The sequence below is a fragment of the Aythya fuligula genome, chromosome 10 (assembly GCF_009819795.1).
Source record: "Aythya fuligula isolate bAytFul2 chromosome 10, bAytFul2.pri, whole genome shotgun sequence".
In the NCBI taxonomy this organism is placed as follows: domain Eukaryota; kingdom Metazoa; phylum Chordata; class Aves; order Anseriformes; family Anatidae; genus Aythya; species Aythya fuligula.
In genome coordinates, this window is record NC_045568.1 from 19,480,002 (window position 1) to 19,506,217 (window position 26,216).

General features: G+C 38.7%; 1 long non-coding RNA gene across 1 annotated transcript in view; it reads right to left on the bottom strand.

Moving 5' to 3' along the window:
* Nucleotides 1-15,890, bottom strand: part of LOC116492859 — a 41,765-nt gene extending 25,875 nt beyond the window's left edge. The window contains exon 1 of the long non-coding RNA XR_004253683.1: nucleotides 15,745-15,890. This is a non-coding gene — a long non-coding RNA (uncharacterized LOC116492859). The remainder of the gene's footprint in view (nucleotides 1-15,744) is intronic.
* Nucleotides 15,891-26,216: the final 10,326 nt, after the last annotated feature.

Sequence of the window (26,216 nt, forward strand, 5' to 3'; positions counted from 1 at the left end):
CAGCCCTGCTCTCCCAGAGATTTTAAAGAGAAAAAACACAAATCTTTCACTTGTCCCACTGCCCTTAGTAGATTTAAAGCCTATGCAGTTTGAGTGGGTTTGGAATTTATTTGAAAGCCTTCTTACACAGGTACAATTTATCCACAGAGATCAGCAGTTTACATCGTATTGATTAATGTGGTTATTGATTTATTCTGCGATTGTACTGGCCTGGTATATACAGGCCTGGAATGTGCTATTTTCCAAGAGTGATTGACTTCTTTCTTTATTGACTAAAATGAGCTGATAAAAATCTAGCTCTGGCTGAGCTAGAACTACTTTTTTGTGTTCCTGCTTCTAGCAGAGAGAAGTAGGAGACAGACATTGATGCAGAGTGGAGGAAAGAAGTTACAAGGTTTAACTCCTACTACATTACCCTGTCTGAGCTAAAATCCAGCCCACAACCTTAGCAAGGTGACAAGCTGGAAGATTTGGATGGTAAAAAGACAGGCAGAATTTGAATTTTCAAGTAGTGTCTTAAACTGCTTGTCACTCTGCTAACTTCAGCAGGTGAACATAGTTTTTGGAGCTTATTGCTGTTCGCCGATGCTAATAGCTCTGTCCTATTAATCCAGCAAATTCTGGGGGCTTCAGATGGACTGCTAATGAGGAAAGGCTTGAGGCTTGCCAAGGTCCCTCCAAAGGGGTGAAATTAGTCTATTTTTTTTTCTTGCTATATTAGGAAATGTGTAGATTGCAGCAAATAACGTTAGAGCACCTCGGAGCTGTTTGTGCCTGGCTCTGGGTGCTGCATTACAGCGCCATAAAGTGGGTCTCGCTGCCATTCATCACACCTGCTGTGAAGCCTTCCCAAATTGGGGTAAAAAGGTTGCTGTGACCCTGCAACGCATGACCAGCCACACCACAGCAGTTCTTGGCCTTTTCCCTGTCAGAGCTGCCCTCTGGGCCACCCTGGCTGAGGAAAGCCACAAGCGGACCCCTCCAAACGAGCACCTGGGTCACCACAGCAGGGCCACCCCACTGCTCCTGCAAGGCATCCTGGCTTGCTGCAGTTTTTCTATTTAATTAAGAGCTTGGAAGACCAAATTGACTTCAAAGGCAGATATTCTCATAGGTAAATTCTCTCTGTTTTGAGGCTCTTTGTCAATCTGGGCAAAAACTTTCTCTCCAACTGTGCAGTGAAAGACCCACCGTAAATACTGTCAGCTCCCCTGCCACACACACACCCTAGCCATCAAGGTGTGCCAATGACCGTTTCTCTCTGATGTCACATGAGCCCCACAAAGCCAGAAGCATCTTCATACAGTATCCTGATATAGCTAAATTACAGCAAACATACAGAAGTGCCAGTGGGATGGATCAATTCTTAAAACACTACGGAAAAAAAAATCAGGTGGGCAGCTGTAGCAAAGTTCTGCTCTAGCTGGCAGTTGCTAGTGTTTTTCCCACTTGTTATGAATAAATAAATAAATAAAATGAGAAAGCAATTATCAGCTCTGATCATGCAGAAACTTGGCAGTTTAATCATTATTTGATGTTATGAGTTTGTCTGTAAAAAACAAACAAGGAAAAGGAAAAGGAAAGGAAAAGGAAAAGGAAAAAAGGAAAAGGAAAAAAGGAAAAGGAAAGGAAAAGGAAAAGGAAAAGGAAAAAAGAAAAAGAAAAATAAAAGAAAGGAAAAAAAAAAACTGCAACCATTTGACTGAGTGGGATTTCATAACAGCACTTTTGCTCACCCAAGGTCAGGAGCAGGGCAGGCGCCCATCAGGGCTTATGTCCCATTAAGGGCAATGTTCCTCACCGCCACTCCTTCGACTCAAAGACTTCGATTAAAGAGGCCACTTTCCTTTACACTGCTGGAATTGAACCTAAAATAAAGTATATTCTTCACTTTCCCGCACAATGACAATTGGCTGTATTTGTGCTAGAGCTGGTTGGAAAATGTTTCATGAAACAGTTTCCCATCAGCAAATACCGCTTCTTCTGAGCAATACGTTGCTACAGGAACATGTTGATTTTTGATGTTTCCAGAAGATATATTTTCCAGTGACTCAGAATTAAACTGAGTATCTTTTTTTCTTCAGTGTCTCTGCTTCCCTGCTTTCTCTTTCTTTTGATGCATACATTGTTTTGCTTCATATGAAGATTTTACTTAGTAGTTTTGCTGGTTTTATAACAAGTGATGTATTTGGTTCACTGCACCCTCTCCCACTACAGATGTGCACAAGCACAGACATCCACATTTTGTGTTACATTAGAAAATAATAACATTTCTTCACCATTACTGGATGTAAAGCTGACTTTCCTATACTTTCAAAAAGAATAATTCTGAATAACTTTTGAACCATTCCAGTTTTCATTCTCATTTACAGTTGTAAGTAATTACAGAATTATCTATAAGATGGAACATCTTTAATCTTATTTCATGTAATTTGTTCTGCATGAGGTTTACAAGGCAGTATTATTCTCTATATGTATATATGCATTGAGTAGCGAAATACAAAAAGTAGAATGATTATAGCTTGAGACATAGCTTCTGTAAAGAATGTCTATAAACACCCACACTGTTCCAGTTCAGAGATGATCTCTAATAGAGATATTCTCCCAAGCTTCTGAGTCACACAAGGCTTTTGAAATTTTTTTCCCAAAGTCTAAACCACAAAGTAATCCTGGTTAATACACACACCTTTTTCCCCATTCCTAAGTATCTCAGTCATCTTTTAGAAAAGAAATACTGTATTCTGTGCCTATTGTGTTGGTTGGCAAAAGATGAACTTTATACCTTTAAATAATGGAGTTGAAGAGAAGAATTAAGTATTGAAGAGAATAGGTTGGTTTTATGGATTCACATTAGGTTTCACTCTTTTCCTCTGAGCGAATATATAGCTCCAAAATTACTCCAAAAGTGGGCTGCCTAGTGGCAGGTGCATCCAGCACCAGCATCTCCTGATGCATGAAGGAGCTGAGTGCAGTTAGTAAAGGTAAAATTAGAAAAAAAAAAAAGGTTAGTAACTGTGTTTATATAAATAGACATGTATACATAAATGTATGTATATAAGGAACAGAAAATAGAGAGCTGTATTATGAAAAGAGTAATACATTTTTTGTTTTACCTCTTTCCCTGAGAAGAAAAATCAAAAGAGTGATTCTGCAATAGCAGGCAGTGTATAGCAGCACACATTGGTATCTAGGGCCTATAATAATTTATCTAATTTAACTATGGCACTACATTCATAAGTATAAGCTCCCAGTCATTTCTCTACATTAGGGGATGTATGTGCCTCCCCATTTCCCCCCTCCCCCCCCCCAGTCACTGGGAGATTTCTTCTGTAAATACATCCCTCTATAAATACAAAGCTGGCTCTCTAGCCTATTAGCTGTTCTGAGGAAATAAAATGATAACATGCCTTGCACTTTAAAACTTCGTTTATAAAACATCTTAAAACCACTAAAAGGCACATGTAAGTTACAGTCATGGCCATTGCTTACCATCACACCCGCCCAACAATGTATTTATTTATTCTAAATAAAATATTTCAACTACAGTATGGTCACTTTGTTGCAGTTCACAACTTTAAATGAAATGAGCACTTATTGATGCATAAGCACTCCAGGCAATGCTGGTACATATCTTGACATTTAATAAAATTAAATATCCCTGGTTGAATTACGCCATTGGTTTTTAATCAGTATAATCTGCAGTTCTTAATAGGGCTTTCAGCAGCACTCACGGTGGCCAGGACCCATGCGCCTCTCCCAGCCAAGAAGAAGCTGGCAGGAAGGCATCCATCCACCAAGAAAGGGAGATTTCAACTTGGGAAACACATCCCACATCCTCTACTGCTTTATCAGAGAGATACTTGATTTGCGTGACATTCCTTTTGAGGCCTAAATACAATAAAATACCCACATAATTTCTGAGCAAAGTTTTCATGAAAGCAATTTGCCGCTAACCAGATATCTGCAGGTAGCTCACAGAGGCTCTCAGATGGAATTGTGAATGCCTGCAAGTTTTTAAAGAGCCGTCAGAAATGTAGGTCCCAGTTGGGGATGCAAAAAAATGTTTTTGGTGTTATCCAGTTTTTTTTTTTTTCTGCTTTGATGCAAAAAACAAATATTTCTATATTTTCTAGCAAATAAAGTTTGTTTTCAAGTGTGTTAATGCTTACATAATATTTTGCATTTAGGTAATGCAAGATCAAATAGACATTTTAAACAAAAAATAATTTTTAAAAGGACAGTGGGAGCATTTCTTTGCCTGAGTACTGAAGTATGCTTTGTCCTTTTTCAACCAGTAACACATTTTCTTCCACTTTATTCATTTGATACAATTCTATTTTTGCAGGGAAAAGGCACTGCCAAATCCTCCTAACCAGATTTTTGTAGATCTGTGTACACTAAAGCATTTTCAGCCAAAAAAAAAAAAAAAAAAGGCAGACGAGGCTCTCCAATGTACTTTCAAGGCTCTCCAATGTACTTTGTGGCAGTGCTTGGCCCATGCAGGAGCATTCCTGGGTGGCCAGAAGAGAAGTGTCCGGCCTCCCTCCAGAGCAACATTTGTTCCCTGAGCTGTGCTTTGGCTGCTTACACTCAGTTTTTGTTTCTACCATCCACATGACAACTGTTGAGTGGAAATAGTTTTAAATTAGAGGATTCATTTACCCAAACATAGCTAGAAAAATATCCACAAATATCTCCTACATATTTTTTATTCTGCAGAGATTAATGTATGAGAAGAAGTGATTAATTCAAGCTTTACTTCACAGATGATCTCTCAGGCCTAACAGCGTACGCACGCAGTCAATATTTTGCAAATGTTTTGATTAATAAATCTTTATATAGCCCACTGCAACTTTGTAGATTTAAATTGATGCTTGCATTGCTCGGAAAGCATACTGATTTTCCCTGCTTGCTTTCCTGACTCAGGGTTGTTGGCCTGAAGTGAAGAAAACAAAGCAAACATTAGCGAACACAAACCCTGTTACTTTTAACCACAGAACCCCTCTGAGGAAGAGGAGTGTGTGGAGGCAGCCGTGCTCTCAGTAGGAGCTGATGCCACCACCCCAGGCCGCCCTGCCTGCTCTGTGTCCCCCCAGCGGGACATCTGCTGCTCCCAGCCCAAACACATCTGCAGGTGCCCAGCCTCTGAAGCATTAGCAACTTCCATTCCTTTCACTGTATCTGCAAAATACACCACAAGGCCAGCAGCACTGCATCAGCACCCCTCATTAAGGGCCTGGCGTAGGGGGGGTGGACGGCCCTTGAGCATCCGTGGCAGTAGGACAGGCTTCTCTGCAAGTCCTCAAGTTAAAGATCTTTAATCCTGGAGAATAAGTTCCTCCTTGATTTGCTATTTGCTTTGACTTTTGTTTAATGCCACAAGCACAGAGTGATTCACCTCCTGTTTGTGAGGGTTTTCAAGTAACCTTTGAGCACGCGGGAGGCACAGGTGGGCTGAGCTCACTGCAGAGGTCTGGGTTTGGCATGGGCCTACCAACCCCATCTCCTCTTCTGGGTTTGCACAGGGGTCAGCACCACCCTACCAGACTTGGACACTTCTGTTGAACACAGTCATCATACCTATATTTAGACCAACACTGTTATAGTCTTGTTTTTTATATAATATTCCTTTCTTGATAAACTTGGTCTGGGTCATGGACAGGGAAAGTCTTGTGGGTTGCTTCTGTTAGGGAGGGAAAACGAGCAATTGCTTTCTTCAGCAATACCCTATTACTTAGTGAAATAAATAAAAAATAAAAATAAAAAACAGAGCTGCTCTCTGACACACAACAGGTTCAAACACTGGCAGCTACTTTTTCTCTTGGCTCCATCTGTTCCTCCCATAGGTCTAAGCCTCTAATCCTCTTCACTTCCTTCTTGATCATATTTTTACCTCATGAATGCCTTTGGGCTGCATCTTGTCTCTTCTCTTGCCACTTCTGTAAGTATATACACAAACATAGACTTGGATATATATAAGTCCTCAACCTATAATTGAAGAAACTTCCCATTTTGGACAGGGCAGTACCAATTCATTGTGTTTTCCTTGAACCATTTATGTTTTCCTGGAATATCACTGTGGCCTCATTGTTGATCCCTGTTTTTTCCATTTTTTACTGACTAAAAGAAGGTCTTAGCAACCTCTTCCACCTATCCAGACTGAAGCCTGGCTATCACATCCAGTGCTTTGTCTAAGGTTTTACCTTAGTCTGTTCCTTAGTCTGTTATATTATACAAATATAACAGATACCATAACTGCATTTAATACATCCCTGAGAAAAAGAAGTATATTTAGGCTATACAAATACTGCAAAAGGTGCCATTTGTTGTAAAGGAGACACCAGGAAAGCACTCAAGTGTCAGATAGAAAGCTCAGTATCATTTTTTAATAGCAATGGATTATATTAATGAGAAAAATTTGGATCCCAGCATAACTCTTCCAGCAGATATTATCATTATGTGCATTTCACATTATTACTAATTTTGTATTCAGCATATCAGGACCATTAATTCAGATTTAGTCTGCAGCTGAATAAGCCAGATTGCTTAAGAAAATAAACGTCTCTATTACTTTTTATAGTGTTGAAATTAATTTACAGTTCCAGATTGTGATAACTAAAATTGAGAATTAAAACTATATTTGCTACCTGAGATTTCCCAGAGATTAGCATTCACAAGGCTGTAAAAATATTAACTGCTTTAAATAATGCTTGCAATATTTCTAGGGTTATAAAGCATCTTCCCGTATCTCATTTTAATTTATTTAGCATCTATCTCTTTAAGCCTTCCTTTTAGCATATTCACACTGCTGGAAGATTAGACTGAGATTATTGCATTAAGAGAAATGCTATTTACAATGATGGCATGTAATACAATATGTATTTCCAGGGGCTTTGAAAGGCATGGAAATAAAATTTTTAATGATGTCTTTAAGGGCTCTCAGGCTGCCTTTGTGCTACCAGGAAAGTCGGGGTTGAGTAGAATTTCTGAAGCAGAATGGCATCAAGTCAACAGTAGATAAAACCTTTATAGGAAACAGGGAACTCAATAAAAACTCACAAAAAGGCAATGTAATTTCCAGATTAATCTCTGAGAACCATAAGGAGTGCAGAAGAGTGAGATAGGGGGGAACAGGAGCAGCAAAGCTGCTGTGGTTGCTCAGAGCCGGAGTCTTCAAACATCGTGAGATGTTTCTCTCTTTCATTCCCCTCTGAAATACTCAATACCTTCTCTGTCAATGGCATTCAAAAATCACAATTTCTCCACCACACTGTCAACAACTTTAACAGTTATGTATGTAGGGCTTTTTGAGCCTTCTGCATGTACACAAGCCAAGTGCTGACTTGAACACTGCCTATCAGCGATGGACCTCTTTAAAAGAATAAAAGGCTGAGCTCCTTATGCAACTGGTTGATGCAAGCAGCTGGAGCTTAAAGAAAACCATCAAACTTCGTAAAAAAATTGGGTGAGTTGGACACAGTGTCATTGCAGGATTAGGTTCTGAGTCAATAACATCTGTTCTAATACCTCCCTTGTAGAAAGAGGAAAATAGGATTTAAATTTTAATCCATAGATTGAACGAGAAACAGAGTAGCAGATTCATAGCTAGCAAGGTACAGTACTGCCTTGGAGGGTTGAGTAAATTCTTACTTGGTTGTGATATTTACCGATTTAATGAAATATCTGCTTAATTGTATCAGTCTCCAAAAAGTCCAGAACCAAACAGTCATGTAACAGTTGATCTAACCTTTTGCTGGATTGTTTAAACTTTAATTTTTATTTGAGTGGCATAGAAGCAGTAATTGGAAGGATATTTTGTCAAGGGAGCTGCTCGGAAAAGCTCTCAAGCACTATTAGAACTATGTGTGATGGTAAATCATTTTGCAGAACTCCTGCAGTAACAATTTTTTAAAAGTTCATCACTTGACCATCCTTCCAGATAGAGATCATTTCCTTTGGCTACCACTGGGGAAGAAATCACATTCCCAAAGTATTTTAATTTGCTTACCTTAATACTAATTTTTATTAGTTCACATCAGAATTCCCTGCATAAGTGATCTTAGGACAGTTACATCTCAAGCTGAGATTTCAACAGCTGAGTTCATACTCTGAAACCACAGAAACAGAACTTCCTTCAGTTGTTTTTGTTTTGTTGTTAGTTTTTTAAAGAAAATATTGTTCTAGTCTTCTGAAGACTAGACGCCAAATGCCTGAGTATCATTTTATGAAAATTGCCCTTATATCATGTGTTATATCTCCAATATATATCTTATATCTCCAGTGTTCCATGGCTCTGCCTTTGCAATAATGGTTTAAAATGGAAACATTTATTTTTCCCCAGTTTTTAGTAGCTACAGAAGAAGCAGGGGGCTAATTGCCAACACTGAGCTGCGAGGGCCAGATCAAGAGGAAAAAATGAAACTAAATGTTTCAGAAAATAGGTGAAGGATCCTGCTGTGGCAAATTTGGATGATTTAGTCTAGTGCTGTGTTGTTCCTCCTCCCCATCTATAAGTTATAGTAGACTCAGTGCTTTTAGAGCATTGAGTTGGAACTAGCAACTGCACATAAACAGCCATAATCAAAGCCAGAAAAAAAAAAAAAAAAAAAAAAAAAAAAAAAAAAACACTTTAAAAGTTTGAAGGGTTATTTTCTCATTAAAATCAATACATATTTACATTTAAGTATGTATAAAATCCAAAGATGCAAATACAGAGATATATTCACAATAGAAATGTATTTCTAAGCAGTAGAGATACAACTTCAATTCCTATTGCTCTTTCATCACAGGTAGGATATCTGTTTAAAGAGAAGTACCCAAAATAGGACACTGAAAGAGGAAAGGACTGAGTTCAAAATTATTTTGTTATTCAGTTATGCCTCCACATCATCCTAAGATTTTGGTATGTGAAACTACATGGAATACATAATTTGAGAAGAACTCGTTTTCATGTTATCACACAGAATTTTTAGGTTGGAAGAGACCTCAAGATCATCGAGTCCAACCTCTGACCTAATGCTAACAGTCCCCACTAAACCATATCCCTAAGCTCTACATCTAAACGTCTTTTGAAGACTTCCAGGGATGGTGACTCCACCACTTCCCTGGGCAGCCTGTTCCAATGCCCAACAACCCTTTCAGTAAAGAAGTTCTTCCTAACTAAAAAGCTCAGACAGAAACTAATTACCCAAATCTTCAGGTGAGTCAGAGGAGAGAAACCTAGACCTTGAAAACCATGAAATGCTTAAGGCACAGTGGGACTGGTTGAGTTCCCATGCATCCAAGATCACCCAGCACTGCTGCCCCATGAACTCTGCATCACTCCCACCCCAGCACTGTAGCCAGTGCAGAGCTGCCTCCTGCTGACTTGAGTGGAAAACCCTGAATTGCCTTCTTGCATCAATTTTAATAGAGCCTAGAGCCATAGGAGAAGACCAGCACAGTGCTGCAGGACAGCCAAAGGTCTGTTTACCCCCTTTGTGCTGAGCAGCCTGTTAGGATGCAGGAACAGATGGAATTTGGCTCAAACGCTCAACGCAGCATACACACCCTCATACTGCTGAGGTATGTTCTCAACACTGGCACAGTGGAAGATAGCCAGAAATGGTTTAGTTTTGTCATCTAGCAGAAAGCACTAGGATCATTCCAGACTCAAAAATTACATAGTTAAAACTATGCAGTAGCACCCTCCTTCCCCCTTGCTGGGGAATTGTGCTTTTCCATGGGTGTCATAGCAAGATCCATTTAATCAGATACCAGAAAGCAATGGGCAATTACTGAGCATAGCATTGGTGGCATAAATGAGATTAAACACCCACACACATCAACAAATTTAAAGCAAATGGAAAAGTGGGAGAGATCAGTCCTCAGGGCACACTGGAATCTGGGTTATTTTATGCTTTTCCTTTTGCCTTTCCAGAAAACACTGAGTAAAAGGTCCCCTTCATTATGGTCGGTTTGAATGTAGCATCTCACTGCAGTCATAGAAAAATGCAGGCACTAAGAAGTTCTCAGAAGAAATAAAGAAGTTGAGAAAATCATTTTATTGCCTGACAGAAGGGGAGGCTGCCTTAATTTTGTTGTCACTGGGAGTCTAAATGTATAAGGACAGCTGCTGTGCTCAAGCAACAATGCAATCAGTTAATGCTTTCAGCAGGGAGACATTAGCTGCTTCTCCCTCCTGCCAGGCAGGGAGAAACAAAGTTTACAAAAAAAAAAAAAAAAAAAAAACAAAAAAAAAAACTTTAAGACATTTTTTCTTTTTTCCTGTGTTTCTTTGAATGAAGGGAGGACAAGGACCACACCAGAAAAGAAAAAAAATATTTCAGGATGCTCACATTGCCACATCTTGGCATTACTGTTCTGATATGTGTTTTGGCCATGGCACATTTTCTAATATAACTACAGGAAAGCCACATAAAGACAACCATTTAATAGCATACAGTAAGGATCAGATAGTTTGTCACCAAAGCTACTTTTATTATTGACCAAAAAAGAGATCAAACAATAAAATGTTGAATCAGATATGAAATGAAGCCATGAAACCAGGAGGAAGTTTGCCCTACATAGTGATCAAATTAGCATAAACCAAATGAAGACGTTTGCTATTTTTACATTCCCATTTTGAAATGAAAGCAAAACAGAACAAACAAGAAACTAAAACTGCTTGTAAACTCTACAATGCTTTTCTGCCTCTGAGCTGCAATAATGAAGGCTCCTTCTTCTAAAAGAACAACCTTCAGTAGCTACATATTTTTGACCCTTACAATGTTTTGAAGTGATGAAAAGAAGAATCAGAGCCTCAGCCTTACCTTGGCATAATGATCTATTTTCAGGCATTTCATGAACATCTAGAACCACCGACAGCACAATAAGAAAAGGGAAGAGAGGGGAAGAGAGGAAAGATATTATAGAAAAGAGATGAAACAGTTACGTTAGGTACAACCACCAATCCATTTCACGTTAGTGCAATGGACCAGTTTAAGAGAGGGATGCACTGGGATTTTAAGGAACTTAGTTATATTTTCAGATCTGCTACAAAATTTACTGCACTCTTTTTCACTTCACTTAGAATTGCAAGTTTCATACTTCCATCTACATGGACCTGGGCACTATCAGCACCATGGTAGAGGGTACTGTTGGGGTCATCAAAGATGTCACACTAATTTCTTCCACTGCTTTCACTCCCACACTCACACACTTTCATGCTTCTACTCATATCATGCATATCTGTCCTATATTGTGTAATATTATTCCAGAGAGAAAAGAGTGAACTGAAAATGAATACTGGTAATGTTAGAAACTTTTATGATTTTGCAACATTAAAATATGTTTAAAAGATTGAGATGAGAGAAGTATATGTGATAGACACTTCAGTTTTCCCCATATTCAACTGTATTGAACAGTTGATCCCTGTTGCTCAACCCTTCTCTTTTTAATAACCTCATCAGGGAAGCCTGCATAGGGCTTGCAGGCAGGACCTGGCTTCTGTCCTCTGCTGAACTGGCGAGCCAAAAGATCTGATATTGCTCCTAAACCCAGATCTCCCAAAAAGCAACCTGAAGACCAATGTTTAATACACAGTTTGACAATGCAATGCTAGGATCTTTTGGTCAGCAAGACTGAAATGCAGTAAGAGTATGATAAGAAGGACAGTAAAGAAAACAAGGTATAAATGGATAGCAACAAAACCATCTCAAAGGAAACAGGAGAATGTTCATTTTAGAACTTTAATGCTCTTCGTCCACTACCAACTGAAATAAAATAATTTTTCTTAAACTGCTGTAAGCTTCAGTCTTGGTCTTGTTCATCATTATTAAATGCTGAAAGTTTAAATATTTCATATAGATGAGATGAAAAGATTGTAAGAGAAACTGAATAACCTCCACAGGCTTCAGAAAGCAGAGAGACCAAAACCATCCTGAAAGGAAATGAATACTAAAGCTACGTTGTTGATTAAATCCCATATTTATAGCGTTTGTCTTAATTTCAAAGATTTATTGAAAAGGGATTTAAAGAAGATGAATTAATTGTAAGAAATGACAGACTAATCCTTTCTTTGGGACCAGTGATTATATGAAGGTGTATTGAAAACAGCAGAGAGAATGGTAGGTACTCTTGCTGGACAGATACTGCAGTTCAGTTTAGACATTAATCTGCAAAAGTGGATTAACAAAGTCAGATGTTTAGGCATTTTCACAAGGGTTTTATTCAGTCTAGGGAACAACATCTACAAAGAATACACTTTATAGCTCTGAGAAGCCACCAGGGAAGGGGGATGGAAAATAGATTTCAATTCATTTAAAAAGATTAAACATTGCCATAAAGTAATCTAATTAGTTTTATTCATTGTTCTTTTTGGGATGTCTTTAGAGCTGGCTGTTTTATTCTGCTGCTGCTGTGCTCCCTTTGCCCCCTTGGAAAAGGCTCTTCTCTGCACCGGTGAGGCTCCAAAATGCAGCTTTGAGGGCATTAGAAAAGGTCACTATAGAAATCAAATGAAGCCATATAATGAGACTCATCTTTAAAACCTCTCATTAATTAAAAGACAAAAATCTGAGCCTGGTCATGTTTCCAGTCAAAATGAAGAAGGTTTTGCAGTCATTTCAATGTCTGCCTGATCAGGTTTCTGATAATATTGATCAAACATCAAATGCAAGAGGGCAAAATGGTAAGTACAAGAGTCAGAAAGTCAGTAAGCAGTGAATGTGCTCTTTGGGTATTGGTATGCTCGTATGATTAGGTAAGCTAATTAAAGATGATCTTCAGAAACTTATCATTCTTAATTCGCTATTACAATGATAATAATAAATTACTGCGTGTTTGTCAAAGACACTTCATAGCATAGTTGCCTTTCAAGGACAGGCTTTATCCAGGCAGTTAGAGAAAAGGTATAGAGGAGCACCAGACTTGTGTGCAAACTGGAAGAGATTAGCTTAGAGAGGACTAAAATGAGCAGTTGTTTAAGCATTCTGGAGAGGATTCTTAAGTCACTGAACTCTAAATACTTTTTTTTTTTTTTTTTTTTTTTTTTAAAAAAAAAGGAGCTAGATGAAAATGCAAATAAATGAAATTGAGAGCATTTTGAAATAGAATGTGAGTTTATAGACAATATAACACAGAGTATTTTTTATGAAAATCAGGAAAATATGTCAAAAACAGAAAGAAAATTAACTATGACCAAGCAGAAAATACAGTCATTTACTGTGAACAGCAGATATTAGATCTGAAGGAAAAATAATCTATACAATTCTCTTTTCTCCTGAATAAAGCTGACACACCATTTTGTCTGATAATCTGCTTTCCCATGATGCAACTGTATTCCAAATTAGATAATATAATCACTTTATCCTGTTTGAAATTATTGTGTCACATTCCTGTGAACAGCTCAGGAGGTGCCTCAGATCAGAAAAAAATGAAAGCATGCCAAAGGCAAATGAAAGGCTACCAATCTATTTCTTTTAATTAATTAAAGCTTTTTCTCATCTTTGTGTGTTCAATATAATGTAGCAATTTAAGATAATTTTTTAAGCAGAAATGACCAAACTGTGTATAAAGCCTCTGGCTGTGTTCAGGTTTTGTTTTTCTGTGGACAAATACAAGAAACATTTTTCAATAAAGGTGTAGCATTTTTGCAGTATCTTTCTTTCAACTGAGCTCTGAAGAGAAGCAGCACTCTTAAAGTGTCTGTTTCAAAGACCAAGTGATTCCTATTGAAGGGGATTGTGGAAGGCTCTTTTTTACTTCTGATACAGAAACATTATTTGTACTTACATAAACCAAGTTACACCTAGAAATTATCCTCCAGTTCTATAAAATCTCCTAGATGGGGTTTGGCACTACCATCAGCTTCAAAAAAGGCTAATAGTGACAGAATGGTTCTTTGAACACAGATGGTACTTTATAGTTAAAACTCATAAAAAGGGAACAAAAGAACAACGTTTTCACCATTTTTTTCTTAATCAATCTAGTGTTTCTGAAGCTTTCTAAAGAGATTTTATTTAAATGCCTTGCCTTGTATAGCATCTTTAATAGAGCATTGCTAAGGCTAAGACTGGAGAGGTTTAATCATTATATCCTGCCATTAACCTATGTTTACAACTCTATTTGCATTATCTATGTCCAGATCCAGTTCTGAAATGAAGTAATGGCAACATTCTATTGACTTCAGCAGGTGATAGAGCTTTCATTCCTTTGGAGCTGATTCAAATTTTGGCATTTTCTATCTCAGTTCTTCTGTCTATACAAAACAACAAGAATTTTTCTTCTTTCAAATAAGAGCTAAGGAATATACAAATGAGAAGATATGCCAACTTCGGTTTCTCTCTTCTGAGGTTCTTTGAAATTATTTCCCTTGAACTTCCATCCTTAAAAGAGCAGATGACTTTAAACAACCCTTAGAACTCTATAGAGGCATCTGTAAAATATTTTCTCCCAGGCAATCAAAGGCAGAAGACTTTTGTTTCTCAAATCCTATGATAAATAAAGAACTCTGACTTAATATATATATATACATAAACATAGAATCATGTTAAACTCTTGTCATCTTGTAGAAAGTCACACTTGACTTACAGTTTGGAAAGACTTTCAGGGCATACATCAAAGCCTGTTTATTTTCCCAGTCTTGCCAGAAAACAAGGCTCCGAGGGGAGCTTTCATGTACAGGGAGCAGTGTTTTACAGTGGTGGTTTAAGTATTGAAGGCTAAGAGCGTATGAGATGTTGATATGATGCTGGCTGCTGATAACCATAGCCATGATAACTGATGGTAATTGTCCTGAGGAAATCAATGAATTATGCATTGGTGAATTAAGGTATCAGTCAGACTTGTAGCAAAAGCAAGATCTTGGTCTACTGAAAGTATTCTGTGGATTCGCACCCTCAGTTAGTGTTCACTGGTGTTGCTAAAGACCTGACCTTGAAACATATTTCAGTAAGGATTTCTAGCAAAGTATTGAAGGTGGCTTCTTTACATCACATTTGAGAAAATTAGAAAACAAGCAATTTAGAATTCCTAAAAAAGCATCATCTGGACCCCTAAAGGGGACACTGCAAAGGACTGTGCTTTATCTTCATAGATGAGTTCAAATTACTTGTAGATTTATGTTGATTTGTTTATCCCTTACCCTTGGTAAGAATCCTTGCCCTGCAGAACCCTGCATTAAAAACTAAATGAATGCTACTTAAAGTTTAGTCATATTGATTTGCATTTTATATGAGACAGTAAATTAAATTTATGCTAATATGATACATATATTCTTCCCTGAACCATTAAAGGGGAGGTGGGACTACACAGTGCAATAGTTTAAATAATTATGGCTATCAGTCACAATTACTTGAACCATTGTGCTGATCAAAATTCTTAAGATCTTGCATATAAGACCCTCAAAGTTACCCAGAAGTAGCTTGGAATAATATCAGAAGAAACTAAAAGTAAAATCTTTTAGTTTTAAAGGGTTTTGACAGGTTCAAGTCAATTTCATACTTTCCAGAAAAAGTGCAGGAAAGAAGTGACAGAAGATTTCTTTCATTTAATTTCATTTCATCATCCTATAAATACAATCTCATAAAATCATACATTAAAATCTAGGAAACCTTTGTGAAATAATGGTGCTTTTTCCATGAGCACAAAGACCTGTGTGCAAATCCGAGAAAAGTCCAAAATGCTCGAAGAGAAACAGATGCCCTGGAAAGTGGTTAGTGAAGGAAATCTGTCAGAGACCTCGCATAAGAAATCTGGACATACCTGACCAGAAAGCTGCTTCAGGGCTTGAGATGATCTCCACTTGTATGTTTCTATGAGGGATCCTGGCTTCACATCCTCCATGTGAGTCATTCAAACCAGGGGACCGTCTGAGAGAAGCAAGAGGCTGAAGCACATCTCCTCCTCGACCCGCGAGCCTCTCTGCAGAAAGGCTGTCAGTTCATGACACTTGTGATGACAGATCTGTGATGGAAACAGGTCTCCATCAAGCGCAGAGGAAAGCAGCCAACTCATTTCACATTGGGCACTCAACACCCGGGTAGAAGTGCTTCTCTGTCATTTCCAGACTTGGCTGTACACTTTTATATAAATACTATATAAATACATACATTTTAAAAATAAATTACCTAGAACTGGAGGATCCTACAGCACATTACTGGAATTGAGAGTATATAGTTCACTTGTATTTACACCTGAGTTCAGTTAAGGAATCAATAATTTTTGGTATGAATAAACTAGTGCCTCTAGTTTAGTTGGCATTATCTTTCAAAACATGTGGTTCATAGAATGATGTGATAGATCCTTTGAAATGCAAAGGTAGGACCAAGTTATTAAAGCTCCTTTTTTTTTGCTCACAGTATTTTTAGTCTGCAATTGCCTTTGATTTCCAGCACCAAAGCAACAATACAAGCACAACAATAGAGGTCACAGGGAAGAACAGCCAAAAACTGCACACAGGCAGGTACAGTGGTTCATGGTTCATCAACCCAAAGCAGTGACCTCTGCAGAGTGACAGGCAGAGATATCTGCATCCTAATTCCTCCATCCCATTCACTGCAGTGAGGATACTTTTTTGTGGTGACAATTACTTGTGTGAATAAGGGTCTTGTCTCAGCATGTTGCAGTACAGATTTCTGTAGTACTTTGCATCCTTATCTTACTGCATCAATTTTGAAAAATAGCAAGGGAGAAGGAATGGAATGGGACAGATGCCAGTGCAGAATTCCCAGGTCTGAAGTGCTTCCAGTTGGTGCCTCTGCTCTCCCCTTGGGCAGCTCTAATGATGGTGTGGGTAGACAAATGCAGCCTTAAGCCAAACCTTTAGTTTGATTCCATCTGGGGCTAATGGACTAATGTAAAAGGAAAGAATATCCTGAAATGGCAATGAGTAGACACAATTCCAAGTAGTCAGAAGGCTGAAGAACAGTCTGCAAAGCACTGCTGAGCATTGCATTAGATGGTGCAGACCTGCAGTGCTGCTGGAAGAGATCTCTGCCTTAAAGAAATGGAGTTTTGGAGAAGGAGGAAGTAATAAACTATCTGGGTATAATATCACAGACTTTATACATTTTAACCAAGACTCTGAACTCTACTTTGTACACTTTTTGCATGTCAGCTCTCTAAATTGCATCTAAATCTTTGTTCTCTGACATTTAGCATCACTCTGCTCTTGCAAAGGTTGTTGCATTTTTTTTTTCCCCCAATGCCTTTCTGACCTGTCTTTAAAGTCAGCACTCCCATCAGTCTCAGTTGACATACAGAAAATAGTGACATATTGACTTTTACAAGAGGTGACACAACATGAATGGATGAAAATTTGGCACTGGATTTTCCATATGAAAGGAAGTGTCAACAAAACAAACAAAAGTCCCCACATTCATCCAGTTAATGAATCGCCATTGTCTGTGAACACGCATATATTCGATGCTCCATGGAATATATCTCCTGAGAGAAACTTTAGAATCACGTTTGAAAAAACACAGATTGAACTTCTATAAATGTGAAAGCTAATTTCTTAATGCATCCTTAAAAATAAGAAGGAATTGAGTTAATTGATTTGTGTCGTGTGCTGCTCTGGAGAGGAAGAGTTGAGATGAAAAAAACACAGCTTGCTTTATGTTGAAGACTCAGCCCAACATTTCTTCTTCTTAGTTACAAAAGCCATAAAGTGTCCTTCTCCTCCCACCTTTTTAGGAGCATAGGATAACTGAGGCTACTTTTGGAAAGCTAAATAAAATGGCTGACCAGGACTGGCTGAAGCATTCAGTTTACAAATTATGGTGAAAAGGTGCAGAAGTGTCCTGAATTTCAAGCACAAAACCAAGGCACGTCTAGAAAATTTTCTTCCCCCTGTCTTAGCTGCTTTCTAGTCCCAAAGAGCCACCCAGTGCTGTCATACAGTGAACAAATCCACAGCAAGAACACTAATTGACTTCAGCTGATTAACAACTGACAACTGCTCAGTGGCACGCTGACCAGAAACTCTTAGCTGGCTCTGAAATTACAAATGCTAAAATCTACCAGAACTGTCATTAACTAGAATTTTTTTCTGGCAGTCCCAGAGCAGGGGTCAAAAAGCCTGCCTCTCCCTGGATGAGGGAAGCAGTAAACTATCATGAGGAGCCACTCAATTTTACTGCACAGTTGATATCTGGCCTCTGGGAATAGACGTAAATGCGGTCAGCATAGACAAATTTCTGTAAGAACACACTCTCTTTCAATACTTGATAAAAGCCATACCATATACATGTTATTTCCATTCAAAAGTTATCATGCATAGAATTATTTGTTATTGTATAGTAATGTTATAATGAAATAATGGCTGCTGCAATGCCCTGAAGCAATAGGGTCATTTAAATGCAACTGTCAGATTAAATGAAAAGCTACATGGTGCTTCTAAAACTGCAGGACTTGTTAGATTAACATTGCAATCTTCTGAACTGAATAAGTAGATTTGAGAAATGAATTGAATATAGAAAATTGGATGAGAATAGCAGTTGAGTATTTATGAAATATCATTTTCCCCTTAGAAATATAGCCACTCAGAACTGAACGTTTACTTTCCTCTCCCATTTCTAAGGGTGGGCACAGCAGAAGGACTCCAGCTCAGTGGCCTGGTGGCATCTGGAAAAGCTCCGGGACATTTCTGTGGCATTCAACCATCACATCGCAGCAACAGAAACATCAGTCTGCAGCTGGGGACAGCAAATGTGACAAGTTTTATGATTAGGTCTGCAAACCTGCTCACACTTTTTGCCCATCATTTCCTGGAAGCAGGGCAACCAGCTGCTTGCGCAGTTCACTGCTTGCAATGACTGTGGTTGTGCATCTCTGTGGGCACTGCCATGGGGACAGAGGGAAGGTGAGGACACCTCACCTCTAAATATATATATATATATTTTTTTTTTTCCTCCCCCGTCACAATGCTCTTTTGCTTGCTGCTTTGTTTTCAGCACAGGGGATGAACGGGGCTAGCATTTGGCCCCCAGAGGTTATCACCAAGACTAGATTTTGTCATTTATCTACCTTCCAGTTTTAATGAATCACATTTGTTAAAGCTGGAGCAGAAAGGGTAGAAAGAAACCCTGAACAACATCCCGCTTATTATTCTTTTGATCAGCCTGGCCCTTTAGGCTCATTGGCATGGATTTGTTTCCTACAAGATCAATAGCAAAGTCACTTATTCTGCAAGGAGAGCCCTTCCCTCTGCAGGCGGGGAGGAGAGGCATGCTCCTGACTGTCCGTGCACCACAGAGCAAAAACAGCGCCAGCAGCACCCCTGCCACATGTACACCCTGCAACATGGCTTCCAGACAAATTTAACAACTAAAAGAAGAATGTTAACTGTTTAATATTTGAAGAGGTGTTTAATATTTTAGACAGTAAAATTCTTCCTATTGCTAAAACCAATATTGAAGCAGGATGGAAGCTACCTGCCAGGACTCTCTGTCAAAGAAATCATTGAAAACTGGTGGAGAAAAAAACAAAAAACAAAAAACAAAAAACAAAAAACAAAAAAAAAAAAAAAAAAAAAAAAAAAAAAAACATATAAGCTGTCCATCCAGCTATGCTGCAGGTCTTCAAGGGCACTGTGCATGATGTATCCCTGGGAAGATGCTCTGTACCACTGAAGTTTTCCTCCAGAGACTTTGTACATCTTCCAAGCATTGGAGAGCATCACCCTGACAGGACAGTCAGCTACAGGCTGCAGTTTCCTTCTGTTTTACATCTTCTCCTTCTCAGGATGATAAAATGAATTCAGCATTGAATGTTCCCTGTGATATCAAGAGCTGAGATGAAAATAATTCCTCTGGTCTTTTACACTTAAATATTATCTTCAGCAGTTTTCCTGATAGAGGAGTAAACACTAGTGTTAAAGGAACATGCATTTAAGCTGATTTTGGCTCTGGCATTGAGCACAGCTGCCTTCAGGTAGGAACCAGGCAAGAAGAAAACATTTCCTACCTCAGCAACATGACATATTCTGTTCCTGTTAATTCTCTGCAATATTCCACCCTCTTTAAATTTTTAAACCACTCAAACAGTCATTCTGATTTCTCTTTCATACTTTTCTGCAATTTCTTTACCTGTTGAGTGTTGTTTTATGTTGCATGAACCCATCCCAAGGCTCCAGCAATACCTTGGCAGCCAACATGCGCCTGCTGTGAATGTTTCAAGAAGCTGGCCTTTTCTAGTTACAAATCAGCCCAGATGAGCAGGGACTGCAGTGCTTCACAGCAGCACAGGACACAGTTCTTTATGCTTTCCTCCCATTGCATTCTTCTATGAGCTTGTTATATATATGGCATCAAAGTCCATTTCACTTCTCCATTCACAATCTACAGACAAAAGAGCAATTTGAAAATGAGTATGTATAGCTTGTTCTTTGCAAACTGTATGCTTTCCTCTAATTCAGTTAGCTACAAAACCTAGGGAAATGCTTTTAAGTCTCTGGACTCATTAATTGATTAGAAAAGTCCAAACATTCATGAAAGAATAGTAGTAGCTTGTGATAACCAATTCACTTGTCAATACGTGTTCAAATCTGCTGAGATTAATTCTGCTTCTGCAGTTAAATACAACTGCTTAATTCTGTTTCTTCAGTTCTACATAAAATTTTGGTTCTCTCTGAACACAAGTTTTATTTTTACTTTTCTTTTGTAGCTATTTTTGAACTATTTCACACACTAGAAAATCTACTACATGTTGTGAAGGTTTAAAAGCTCTTTGGCCACAAATATCACATTATGAAGAGTAAATACATTTTCTGAAGGATTTAGTTCCCTTAGTTCCTACGGAACCACCCAGAAAATAAAACCAAAAACAAACACACATGCACACAAAATAATAAATAAATAAAAGCAAAAACGTTTTGGAAGTTATTGAAGTACATCACTCTTTTGAAAGGAAGAAGCAAAAGCGAGAGAAGAGATGGAGGCCCTCCATTAGCAGCCTGAGGCCCTGGCAGGCACTCGTGGCTGAAGAACCAATTGGGACATACACTTGGCCAGTGTAGATCCACCAATTTTAATTCAGGGAAAAAAGTGTTCCCAGTATCAAAACTTAGGAAAATACTGAAACATACTGAAAAAGGAGTTTATAACTACCAGCTTGAAACTTAAGCTCAGTGCTCTAATTAGTTGCCTGAAGTTAGATGGCATTAAGCCTAGTCCAAAATCTTGGAAACAAGAATATGTTCTCAACTCTGGTAACCCTGAGTGGTCATTCTTAGAACCAAGTCACAACGTAGCTTTCCACTTAAAAAATCATTATCTGTTTTGCTCTTTTAATTGCATGAACCCAAAAACATCTGAAAATGAGTGGTTACCTTCTAGCATTACAGTTTAGTGGAAACCTAACTGTTGGATGCTTGCAAGCTTCATTTCTATATAAAAGCAAAACGAGAACAGCAGTAAGTGGTTTCATGTTAATAAACAAATACACAAGACAAGATCAATTAGTCAAAATGATGTGACTCATTTGTCATTTACACAGTGCTGCAGAGAAACTCATCCACACAAGGATTCTGTTCAACATCTGAAGATTTGGCCTTGTTTTGTTCACTGCTCTTGAAAAGATACGTTTAAAATCAAACAACTTAACAATCTGTGTATCCACTCAGCCCTGTTAGAAAGAATCAAGGGTAAGGTTGCTCCCTGTCTACTGAATGTATTTTCTTAACATCTGAAATAGCTGCATTAGTCATCTTCACTTTGTCCAAATCCCTCTAAGTGAAATACTAAATTGTCCTTCAGTGAAACTCCTCTTTCTGATCTCTATGGTATCTTTAGAAAAAGAAAAGCAACAAAAATAAAAACCCTGAAGTGGAGGCAGAACAGCAATGGATATTCAAGTATCTAACTAAACTGCATCCTCAATGTTATGCTCCAGTAGATTTTCGTCTAATTAATCCATGTCAATAAGTAAGATCTCTCTTTGGACTTTCTTCCCAATACCTGCAAATAATGAAGGCATCATAAAGCTTTATAGTATGTACAACACATTCTTTCATTTGTCCAAATCAGCTATTTCTTTTCATTAAATAAGACACCTGAGAGCTAGATGGTTTCGGCCTTGCTCTGCTGTGTAACCTTCCTTTCCAGAAGTGGCTCCATGAGCCGAATCAATTTGTTTTCAAAGGGGCAAAAGTGATAACCGTGAGCCCAATTCCTTCCAAACCTTTCTTGTTCCTTTCAAAAAGATGAGCTTACTCATCACGTAACCACACTGTAGTCACCACAAGATTAGCCCCTTTGTGGTATCCCACTATACTTTTATGGAGACTGAGATACTGCCTTTAGCTCGTGTAACTTCATTTCTACATAAACACTGAACAGGAGCAGAAGCAAGCTGTTTAGCTTAATAAACAGATACACAAGGCATGATCGGTTAGTCTAAATGATATGACTCACTCATCATTAACTCAGTCCTACAGGGATGCTCATCCACACAAGGGCTTTGCTCATCATCTGAATATTTATTTAATCACACATGATCTGCTAAGCATCAAACCTGTGACCCCCAGGCAATGCTCTAAATCAGGGACTCGCCGTGCTTCAGCCAGCAGCATCCATACTGATTTTGCTGAAGGACGAGATTTAAACTCATACTAATGAAGCTGAAGAAGAGCAAGAGCATGAACAGGAGGCTGCTCTGGTGGTGTACAAACTCTGAAATGAGAACAAATTTATTTATTGGGATGCATGGCAGCACAGCCACAGATTTCACAGAGCAAATTGCCAAAAGTAAAATTGCCTCGGGTGTCTTTCAGATCTTCCTGGGGATTTGCCCTGGAAGTTTATGTACACAAATGTCTGCCACCATGTCATGTCACCCACTTGTACCCTTCATGAGGACAGCTGACATGATGACATCAACAAATTGCCAAGTATCTGCACTTCAGAGGAAGCTCCCTTTTGTGCTCCAAGCCCAGGCAGGAGACCTCCGGGGAGTGGGGTAGGAGAGGGGAAATTCCATGTAGGACCATGAGGACCTGCAGCACCAAAGCACTGGCCCTGGAGTACATGGCACGTGTCCTGTCTGTGGGACTGCAGCCACCCCAGCAGTTGTGCCTTAGCAGAAGGAGGTTCAGATCATCCTTTTTTTCTGTAAACCTGCTGTCAAAATATGGGCCTTAATGAGCAGACAGATGAAAGCCAGGAACAGCTATTGTCACCTATATAAGTCTTGGCCCACAGAGCTAAATGACAGGTGTGATTGCAGTAAAACTCAGTGGGAGGTTTGCCTGAACAGAGAGTGAGGGGAAACCACAGGGTCACAACCTTATTAGTTAATGTGCTGGTTCAATTTTTCTTTTTTCTTTTTCTTTTTTTTTTTCTTTTTTCATTTTTTTTTTTTTATTCCTGAGAAATGAACTTTTTTTTCAATCATGCCAAGTCATACAGTCCAAAAACATCCATTTTAACTTTCAAGCCTGTTTCCCAAGACTGGAGGCAGAACAGGAAATTTCATTTTTTAAAAGTGATAATTTTATATGCTGGAAAATATGACACTTATTTTTTTAAGGAAATCTTTATGAGTACGCCAAATCCTGTGAAAATCTTAAATGCAGAGAATCCACATGTCCCTGGATTTCTGTTGCCCCAGGCTATCACTCTGACATGTCATTAACACACAGGATAACAGTACGTCTTGCATAGGAGCCTCAGCATCTAGCACACAATTCCCTCAAAGCCTGTAAAGCTAAATGCCATTCCCAGGAGGCTCACTGCTAATTGCACAAGTGGCATTGCAAACAGAGTGCAGCTTAATGGAAAGGGAGTTTGCTTGGAAGTTGATGTCTCCAAAGGCTTCAGAGCTGTCCTGGAAATCCAAGCAGGTAGCCGTTTTTCCATGGGACCACAGGTCTGTTTTCATCATCTCACTGCAGGTGAAAATGGCTTGCCAATAATGACACGGAGGCTTTACTTTTATGATTCTCCATGCTCTAAAAGATAATGTGTTAACTGGGATGAGGTGCAAGTAGCATTACTCATTGTTTGTAGGATATCTGCTACCTTTTGTTTCATCCATATGAATTCACTATTTGTATTATACCAGCAGTCAGGCATGCAAATTTTAAGATTGACCTGCATCGTGACAAGGCTCCCTTGATACTCTACCAAGAAGCGACTTGACAATGCTGTAGAAATGTGTTTTAAGATACCTTTAAGTATGGCATGACCTGTAGTCACCTATACATATCCACAGGACTCTTTGCCTACTTTATTTCCTTCACTCACTGAACGTGTTCAGTTCAAATCCCACACCAAGCTGGGTGAGGAGGCCACACATCATCTCCCTTTAGAGGTGTTTGGCTGTGCCGCATGCAGGCATCCAGCAGCATGCCCAGCTGGCTTTCTGGAAGAGTGATAGTGCAACCCTGCAGGTAATGACCAGCACAGCTGAGCAGGTGCTACTGACCTCTCCTAGTTTGGACATACAGTCTGCAACTCCTCCAGACAACAGCCCTGGACAGACACGTGCTATCTAATGCTAGGTAGGAGTGCTTAAAACTGCCCAGCTGACACCTCTTGGAAATAAAATCACAGTTGTGTTACTGTGAAGGAGTTAAGAGAAAATCTCAGGCTGGTGTTTACAGACAAAAGCAGTAACAGAAAATAATTATAGACTACAGCCTGACTAAGGGCATTATATAATAAGAGAGATTTATATAGAACATCTTATTGCTATTCCAACAATAAGAAAAAGAACATGATTGATAGGGAAAATTTAAAAGACCAGAAAATGCTTTAGGAAGATGAAAAAAAAAAAAAAAGAAAAAAAAAAAAAAGTGAAAAATCAATACAGTAAAATGTCCTCTTCCACTCCCTTTATGCTCTCAAAACAACACGAACATGGTTCTCCTGCTTTGACATCTAGAGCAGAGATGACAGCAAACAAGGCAGAAACTACAATACTCTTTGGGACCCACCTTGAATTACAGTACTAATAAAAAAAATCATTTTGACTATCTCCCTAGCAACACACTTGCCAACTGCATTGAGCCATTAATTGCATAATTGCACAAGCACCACAGCCTATTTTTCTGGCTTTGAGACTATCAAAGGAAGAATAAGAAGTCCTGCTAACAGCATCATATAGTTTTATTTTAATTAAACACAAATGCAAGGAGAAAAAAGCGTAGCTGAACCCACATGGGGTAAGCTGTTGGGATGTGATATTTGTTGTGATTATTCCCATGCCCCTTTTAGTCATTGCTTTGTCTGGACTGGTATTCCAGGTAGAGGTACTTGCTGGAGAAATTCCTGACCTTACCTAACAAAGTTTTAACCTTGTGCCCAATAACACAGAGAGATTTTCTAGGGTCAGACATTTTGTGAATAAAGAAGAAAGGATCAATCAGTAATTAGGGTGGGATTATACATTCTGGTAATTCAATATAGTGGGTAACATAGCCTAGGGAAAAAGGATAAAAATATATATATATAAACTCCCAGACAAAAAAGATAATTGAAATATTATCCATTATATTATCATTTTTGTCTCCCTTTAATACAATCAAATTAATTTTGCCAGGTTTGGAAGAGCTCTGCTGGCTGCAGGAAATGATGGTTTTGTGACTACGTCAATGGATGTAGAAATGAGTTCAGTCCTCAGTCTTGTTACAGGTTCATTTTGTGACCCTACACAATCTCTGCAGGCTAGATCCCGTCAGCAGCACCTGCCTCACTGCAGTCACCAGGAACAGAGTTTAGGTCCAGGCCACAGAAAGACTACGTAAGGCTTGTATCCTGGCATTACCTTGGAGATCATTTTGTCATACACCAGAATAACAGGAAAGCTAACTGGACTTAAGAGTTTTCAGGGATCTGTCATACATACTGCATTGGGAAAAAAAAAAAAAAAGTGTATTCTGACAGATTATAATTCTGTCAAATATTCTCTACACAGGCCAGCAATGGTCTAATTATTAGATAACTGGCAACCTGTTGAATTCACCTCAGAGAAATCTCACTTGTTATTCTTCTGTGCTTCAGTCCCCTTTGTAAAAGTGGGAAAACAGCATTTCCTTCTAACCCTTTGTTGTTTCCTTGGGTTGCATGCACTTCATGCCACACAATTTGTTATACTGTGTGTCTGTACTCTCCAGTGAGCAGTGCTGAGCTCTGACTTAAGGAGAAGAACAAGATGGCCCCAACTCCTCTGCAGCGGAGATCAACCTATATTTGGCAAAGTGTGAAAAAGGATGAGGAACATCAGAGACTCTTCTG